Raw genomic sequence first — 7,873 nt, forward strand, 5'->3', positions numbered from 1 at the left:
ATTATTATTATCTCTGTGACCTTAGACAAGTCATTTGATCTCTCTGAGTCTCCATTTCCTCATTTTTAATTGAAGATAATAATAGAGTTCTGAAGATTCTATGAAATCATGTTATCTGGAAACAATTGTAAATTTCTTTGTAAATGTTAGATTAATTATCTATGAAATAAGGACATTGGACCTTTAAAATATTTTCCTTTTCTAAAATGCTATGCATTTACTATGTAGTATTCTCCTATATAATAAAAACCTAATATGCTAAGTGCCCGACCATTCAACCAGTCGCTATGACACACATTGACCACCAGGGGGCAGACGCTCCAACCAGTAGGTTACTAGTAGCTTGCTGCTGGGGTCTGGCCTATTGGGACTGGGCGAGACAGGCCCGACATGCCCTGGAGCCCTCCTGCAGTCCCTCCACAGTTGGCCAACCTCCCTTGGTCCCTCCCAGCCTCTAAAATATTTCTTCTAATTAATTTCCTTTCAATGTGCACGAATCTGTGCACCAGGCCTCTAGTGAAGAAAGAATAAAAAATATTCACTTTTCAACAGGTTGTGTTGTAGTCATTAATAAGTAAAATGAGCAAACACTGCCTCATTCTATCCATGAACTTACAGTTTCCACAGAGTGTAAAGGCTGCTCTTCCCTTATACCACACTTTTAATTCTTATCCATTGTCCAAAATGTTTACCTCATCAGTGTGTACATTTCAAGCACCTTCACATAAATTAAAACATTGGGAAATTAGTTAAAATGCAATGGAGCCATAGCCAGTTTGGCTCAGTGGATAGAGTGTCAGCCGGCGGACTGAGGGTCCCAGGTTCAATTCCAGTCAAGGGCACATACCTCAGTTTTAGGCTTGATTCCAATGATGTGTCTCTATCACATCCTTGTTTCTCTCTCTGTCTCTCCCGTTCCCTTCCACTCTCTCCAAAAATCAATGGAAAAGTAATCTCGGGTGAGGGTTAACAACAACAAATGCAATGGAAAACTACCAAAGAATCAGCCAATAAAATATTCCAATTCCTGACATCTGAGATCCTGGTGGGAAATTTTCTTTCTTCCATCTTGCCTTCAAATGTGAACACTAATCATGGAAATTCCAAATCCTCCTATAGTTCTTGCTTAAATAAGGTAGGAAGTTTATTCCAAAACTAAAGGTTTTTAAAAATAATCTATTTAATTTACATTCATTGGTAAGTCTGTCAAAAATATCTTGCATCAGCCAATTGAAATTTAGAAGAAATATCAATCTAAGTTTCTGTTCTCATAACTTACCATGAAATTGAAGAAAACTTTATACTATGTCTGCTTTAAGGAATGAAATAGTAGTTAATGAGTTCCTGCTATTTAAGACATTTCGACTCACAATTATTTCTAATTATTAAACTCTGAAACAGGAGATTCTCTTGGGAGCAGAATTGATTTCAAGTTTGAAAGTTGGAGCCTCTGTGCAACTTTGCAAGTGGCTCTATTTATCAAATCAAGCAAAATATCTTCTGAAAGGTCTGCCATACTTAATTTGAGAAGTATTTTCATATTATTGTTTTATGTGATATATGAAATTCCCTGGGAGAGAAGCAGAGCAGATAAGGAAACTGTGGCTCAGGGAAGGTCAGTGAGTTGTTCACAGGAACTGGCACAACAGAAAGATGAGTGTAGGTCTCTTGTTTCTCATGCCAGGGATCCTGCAACCAAAACAGACTGCTTCAGAAATACATAGAGTCCTCTGAAGTCCTGAGAGAACATGTCTCCTATCACCCTGCCATCAATAAGTTAAAACCATGACAGTTAAAATCAGCCATTCAGCCCTAGCCAGTTTGGCTCAGTGGATAGAGCGTCAACCTGTGGGCTGAAGGGTCACGGGTTCGATTTTAGTCAAGGGCATATGCCCTCGTGGTGGGCTTGATCCCCAGTGGGGGGGCATGCAGGAGGCAGCCGATCAATGATTCTCTCTCATTATTGATGTTTATATTTCTCATTCCCTCTCCCTTCCTCTCTGAAATCAATAAAAATATATTAAAAATCAGCCATTCAAAATTATTATATCTAGCATGGGAAAATGTTTACGACCTTTTTCATGTACGCATTTACTCATTCAAAAACTATTTGTTGTGGGCACACTATGTGTCCAGCATTGTGCTGACACTTGGAATGAGGTCGTGAGTAAACCAGACATGGTTCCTACTCTCCTGGAGCTTACAGTTCAGTCATGAACTGTAGCTTACAGATTAGTCACAAAATCACATGAGTAAATATATCAGTATGAACTGGAAAAATGCTGTCCAGAGTGAGCACAGCACGCTTTAAAAGTGTCTGACAGAGAGACCTAGCTTCATCTGAAATGTCAGGGAGGGCTGGGACAGGAGGAAGAGGTGGGGATGTAAGGAGCATTCCAGGCCACAGGAAGGTATGCCAGGCCGGAGGAGCACACCTGCAGAAGACCTGAGGCAGGAAGGATAATTGATCATAAGAGCAATTTTATGTAAGCAGAGGGGGAAATCTAACAGGAAATACACTGAAATATTAATGAGGTTTTCTTCTGGAGATGAACTGGCAATGCTCATTTTGTCATTTATGCTTTATTGAATGTTCCAAATGTTATGCAATTAAAAATATAAGCTTATTGATTGGGGGTGGAGGATGGGGACAGTCAGCCTAAAGAGAAGGGAAAGAGGTGACCAGAAAATCTGGCCTAAAAGGCTCCTGTGTGAGAAGGAGGGAAAACACAACTGTCCCAGTCACTCCAGGCCAGAAATCCAGGACCTGGAGTGTGAAGCTGAAAGTAAATAGTACAAAAACATAATTAGCTTTGGTGATTTAAAAAGTCCCAGAATACTTAAAGTATATAAAGCTATGAGTAAAAAGGAACTAATGTGCATTGAGCCCTCTTATGTGCCAAGCACTGTCCTATACTCTTTATTGCATTTCTTAGAACAGCAAAATAAGATAATGGTGCTTTATTTCCACAATTTACCCTCTAATTGTATTCCTTTCTTTCACACTGACCCTTAATGATGGTAATCCCCATTTTACAAATTGAGAAAAAAAGTGAAATTTAAAGAGAGATCAAGTAATTTGCTTAAAGTCAGACATCTCTTAGGGGAGAGTTAAGATTAAAAGAAAAGGTCTGTAGCCCTGGCTGTTTTGGCTCAGTGGATAGAGCGTCAGCCTGCGGATCAAAGGGTTCGAGATTCGATTCCAGTCGAGGGTACATGCCTGGGTTGCGGGCTCAGTCCAACGTGCAGGAGGCAGCCAATCAATGATTCCTCTCATCATTGATGTTTCTATCTCTCTCTTCCCTTCCCTTGCTCTCTGAAATCAATAAAAGTATTTTAAAAAAAAGAAAAGAAGGTCTGTATAACTCAAAAGAAGCTCCTAGGGCTCCTGTCTCCTGTGTAAATGTGATAGGGATTGTTTATATTAATATTTTTCCATAAGAATCGTGAAAAGATATGATTATGTTGCTGTCCAAAGAAGGTAGGATTGTGCTGACAGGATAACAGAAGACCTGTGCAAAGCATAGTATTTTTAAACACTTATATAGTGCCAGGGACAGTTCTAATGGAATTAGAAATCTTGTCTAATTTAATCCTCATAACAACACTATAAGATAGCATTATTATTATCCGCAGTTTGCAGATAAGGAAACTGAGTTACAGGGAACTGTTATTTGAAACAGGCAAGGTAGACCCAGAATCTATAAGCCTAACTCCCAAGCTATACTTCATTCCTAAACTCCCACTGACTCCCTTGATCCCATCTAAAGTGTATGATCTATTTCTAAAATTTCTTTCCATGGGCTGGTGGATCCTACTTAGATCAGTGAAAGACAAATTCTTTCAGAAGCTTGAAGCAGGTAGAAAACTGCTCTGACATTGACTACCATTTGCCTAAGGGTCTGAGACCTACTCTGCAAAGAAATCTGCTGCTGATTCTCAGAGGTGGGACTAGACCAGTGGTCGGCAAACTCATTAGTCAACAGAGCGGCAAACCGCGGCTCGCGAGCCACCGCGGTTTGCCAACCACTGGACTAGACCATAACTCTGAGGCTCTGCTTGCCCAAAGCAGCTTGTCTTATAAAAACAGTGTCTAGCCTAGTGGTTCTCAAACTGTAGTGTACATCAGCATCACCCAGAGAACTTGTTAAAACACAGATTGCTGGGCTCCACAGCCAGAAATTCTGATTCAGTAGGTTTGGGGTGAGGTTCAAGAATTGGCATTCTAACAAGTTCCCAGGTGATGCTGATGTTGCTGGTGGGGAGACTGAGAACCACTGGCACAGCCTAGGAGGCAGGACTGTCCTGGGAAGCAGGACTCAAATGAGTGTCAGCACTTTGCACCCAAGCCCTGAAACTGAGTGTTCCTATCATCTGGCCCCAGCCCATCCTCAATAAGCTGGTTCCAGAGTAGGTGGATGAGATAGAGAAGTAACCGTGACTCTCCAACCTGCAATAAACCAGAACTGGAAGTGTTTGCTGAAAAACAAAAACAATTTTTGGGTGTGGAATTGGGGGGGGGGGTGTTGTTGTTTGTTTGTTTAGGAGTACTGATGTAACTTGGGTAGCTCTTTGTAATCTGAAAGGAAAAACAAGATATATTCAAGCTTTAAAACACGGAGTAATATTAACCCCAAAATCTCTAACAAAGTTCAGCTGCAAATACAAAGATTTCATTTTACATTTTTTTCTTTCCACTATATTTTATTGTAATTTTTTAAAATTAATCTTTATTGTTGAGGTTATTACAGATATCTCTCTTTTTCCCTCCATAGCTCCCCTCCACCCAGTTCCCACCCTGCCCTAGGCCCTTGCCACCCTATTGTCTGTGTCCATAGGTAATGCATACATGCATGTAAGATCTTTGTCTAATTTCTTCCCGCACCCCCCCACACACTCCCTTCCCTCTGAGAATCATCAGTCTGTTCCATTCCCATGTCCCTGATTCTATTCCATTCACCAGTTTATTCTGTTCATCAGATTTTTTATTCGTTTGATTTTTAGATTCAATTATTTATACCAGTGGTCGGCAAACTGCGGCTCGCGAGCCACATGCAGCTCTTTGGCCCCTTGAGTGTGGCTCTTCCACAAAATACCACAGCCTGGACGAGTCTATTTTGAAGAAGTGGCGTTAGAAGAAGTTTAAGTTTAAAAAATGTGGCTCTCAAAAGAAATTTCAATCGTTGTGCTGTTGATATTTGGCTCTGTTGACTAATGAGTTTGCTGACCACTGGTTTATACGGTATATATATGTATTTGTTGCCACTTTGTTGTTCATATTTTCTATCTTTACCTTTTTCTTCTTCTTCCTCTTCTTAAAGAATACCCTTCAGCATTTCATATAATACTGGTTTGGTGGTGATGAACGCCTTTAGCTTTTCCTTGTCTGTGAAGCTCTTTATCTGACCTTCAATTCTAAAGGAGATCCCCAAAACTAAGGACGTGACTTAAGTAACACCCGAGCGCCCTCTGGTGGGAACTGATTTCTCCATTATCCAAACAGGAGTGTTTTACATGCTCAACAATAAATGAAATTACCATTATTTTCTGAGCCCTTTGAATTTGATCAATGTTTTGTGCATTGAGAAAACATATTAAAAATAAATTGACTACAGGAAAGAGATTTTGGAAATCACTGTTATTAAAATAAAAGGAAGATAAATTTTAGATCAGATATTAATCTAAATCAAATCTGTTACTCCTCACATTTTTATCCACTAGCTTTGGCTCCATTGATGATTATTGCCTAAATCAATTAATTATTATAATGATGACACAAAACATGTTTATTTACATTATAGATTCCAAAGCACCAGAACAACATGTTGATACACAAAACTCTGATTCTGGTGAACTCTTGAATATTCTGCTGGTCTCACTTGAAAATGCCAATGACTTTTGTAGAAGTCACCAGCCTTCTTTCCATTTACTTGACATTTTGTAAAGCTATCTTATATATGTTGTAAAGTGTCCTCACTCATGGCATAGATCTCTCTGGATTCATAGTACATACCTATAAGTTCAGAGCCAGGCCTAAGGGATTCAGCTCAGAACATCTCTGAAATATTAAGTCCAACAGGTAATCTCTAGCCCTGGCATGGTTGCTAGTAACCACTAGTGCTCATTCTCACAACACACATAGGATATAATGTGATCAATAGTTTAATAATTTAATTGTGATAGGGAGCTAATGCTGAGTGAATAGAGAAAATGTATACAAAGCATAGCACTCAGGCACTTTGCTGGAATGGCTGACTACTCTGTTGGCATGTCCAATATTTATTTAACTGATTATTCGTTTGCTCTTATGTTTACGCTTCGTGTTTGCAAGGTGTGCTCAAGCAAAATTGCCAGGTCAAAGCCAAAGATTAAAGAGGAAAATGAGCTTTATAAGTAAGTGGAATGTAAATAAAGTGAAGAAGTTTGCTTTTTTGGCTTTATTATAATTTATTATTTTAGCATTTAATAACTAAATGTAGTTATATTCAAAATTCCTGTATTTATGACATCCCTGCAGCAAAAATAACTTGGTTATTGCCAATCTAAAACTCTCTAACCCTTCATTTCCTTTTTTATTGAAACAGTTGTTTTAATAATATACTTTAAGTGGTGAGAAGCATCTTAGGAATGATACTATTGAGTTCTAGCAGAATATTTGGTCTGGTTGACCAAATGCAGCTTACAGACTACAAGGGAAGGAAATTATTGAAAAACAACAACATGACCAAACCTGAACTCATCTTTTTTCCCAAATCTGGCCTGCTTCACACATCTCTTAGAGAAGCACAGTTGCTCACACCTCTTTAAGACAGGCATGTCATATCATATTTGACCTTTCTCACATCCTCTCACCAATATGCTACATATCACCTAGTCTTATCGATTCTACCTCCTAAGCATCATGTGAATTTGTCCACTTTTCTCCAATGAGCTTCCAACACCCAGTTTAGACCTCCATCATTTCATATCTGGATTTCTCCAATACCCTCCTAAAACGTAAGTGAGCATGGCTCTTTAGAAAACTTAAAGCAGCTAATAAGGCTGGAAGCCCCCATGAAGTTCAAGCTTCCATGAAGTTCCTGTTGCCGCCCTTTTCCCACCTGTTTGGGGTTTTTTTTTCCCTCATTCTAGAGACTGTCTTTTAAAAACTGGGGAAATGAGTCTTACATCATCCTGTATTCTTCCCATTTCTATTTTTTATATTATGCAGAATTTTTTTGCCCTCAGTCTCAAAAATAACTTCTTGCAAAGTATTGTCTGTATCTATACTGCAACTCAAAACTAATTATTTATTATTTTCTTTCCTTCTTGCAACAACATTTCCTTGGGGCAGTGAGAATACTATACCCTAGTTACTTCCTGAGTAGAGGAGAATGATAAGATTGCAGAAAATGGAAGAGGAATAAGTTAGTATCTCAAAATATAATCTCACTATATTTGTATGTTTCTTTGAAAATTTCTCAAGAGAGAACAGAGTCTACTATATCATTTGAACTCCCCATAGCACATAGCTCAAGAATTTGTATTAGGCCAAATCTGCATGGCCATGTTCTCCTATTTTCTACAATTAAGTAAAATAATAAATGTGAAAACAGTATAGGCCCTATACCCAACAGTCTCTATAATAAATTATTGTTGAAACTGAACCCTAATACTTTGAATACTAATTTGAAATTCACCTTTTCATCAAAGGGGCTAACAATCTGAATGTGTACAGAATTTAAGGATTGAAGTATGACCTTCTTAATAATTCATGCAACCAAACTTGACAAAAGTGAAAATCTAAAATTTTCCAGAAGAAAATATTGGGGAATAGGAAGAGTAAAACTTTTATGGGACGAGTAGAGAGTAGAGCAAACCAACTATGAAAAAT

This window comes from Plecotus auritus (assembly GCF_963455305.1).
Source record: "Plecotus auritus genome assembly, chromosome: 8".
In the NCBI taxonomy this organism is placed as follows: Eukaryota; Metazoa; Chordata; class Mammalia; order Chiroptera; family Vespertilionidae; genus Plecotus; species Plecotus auritus.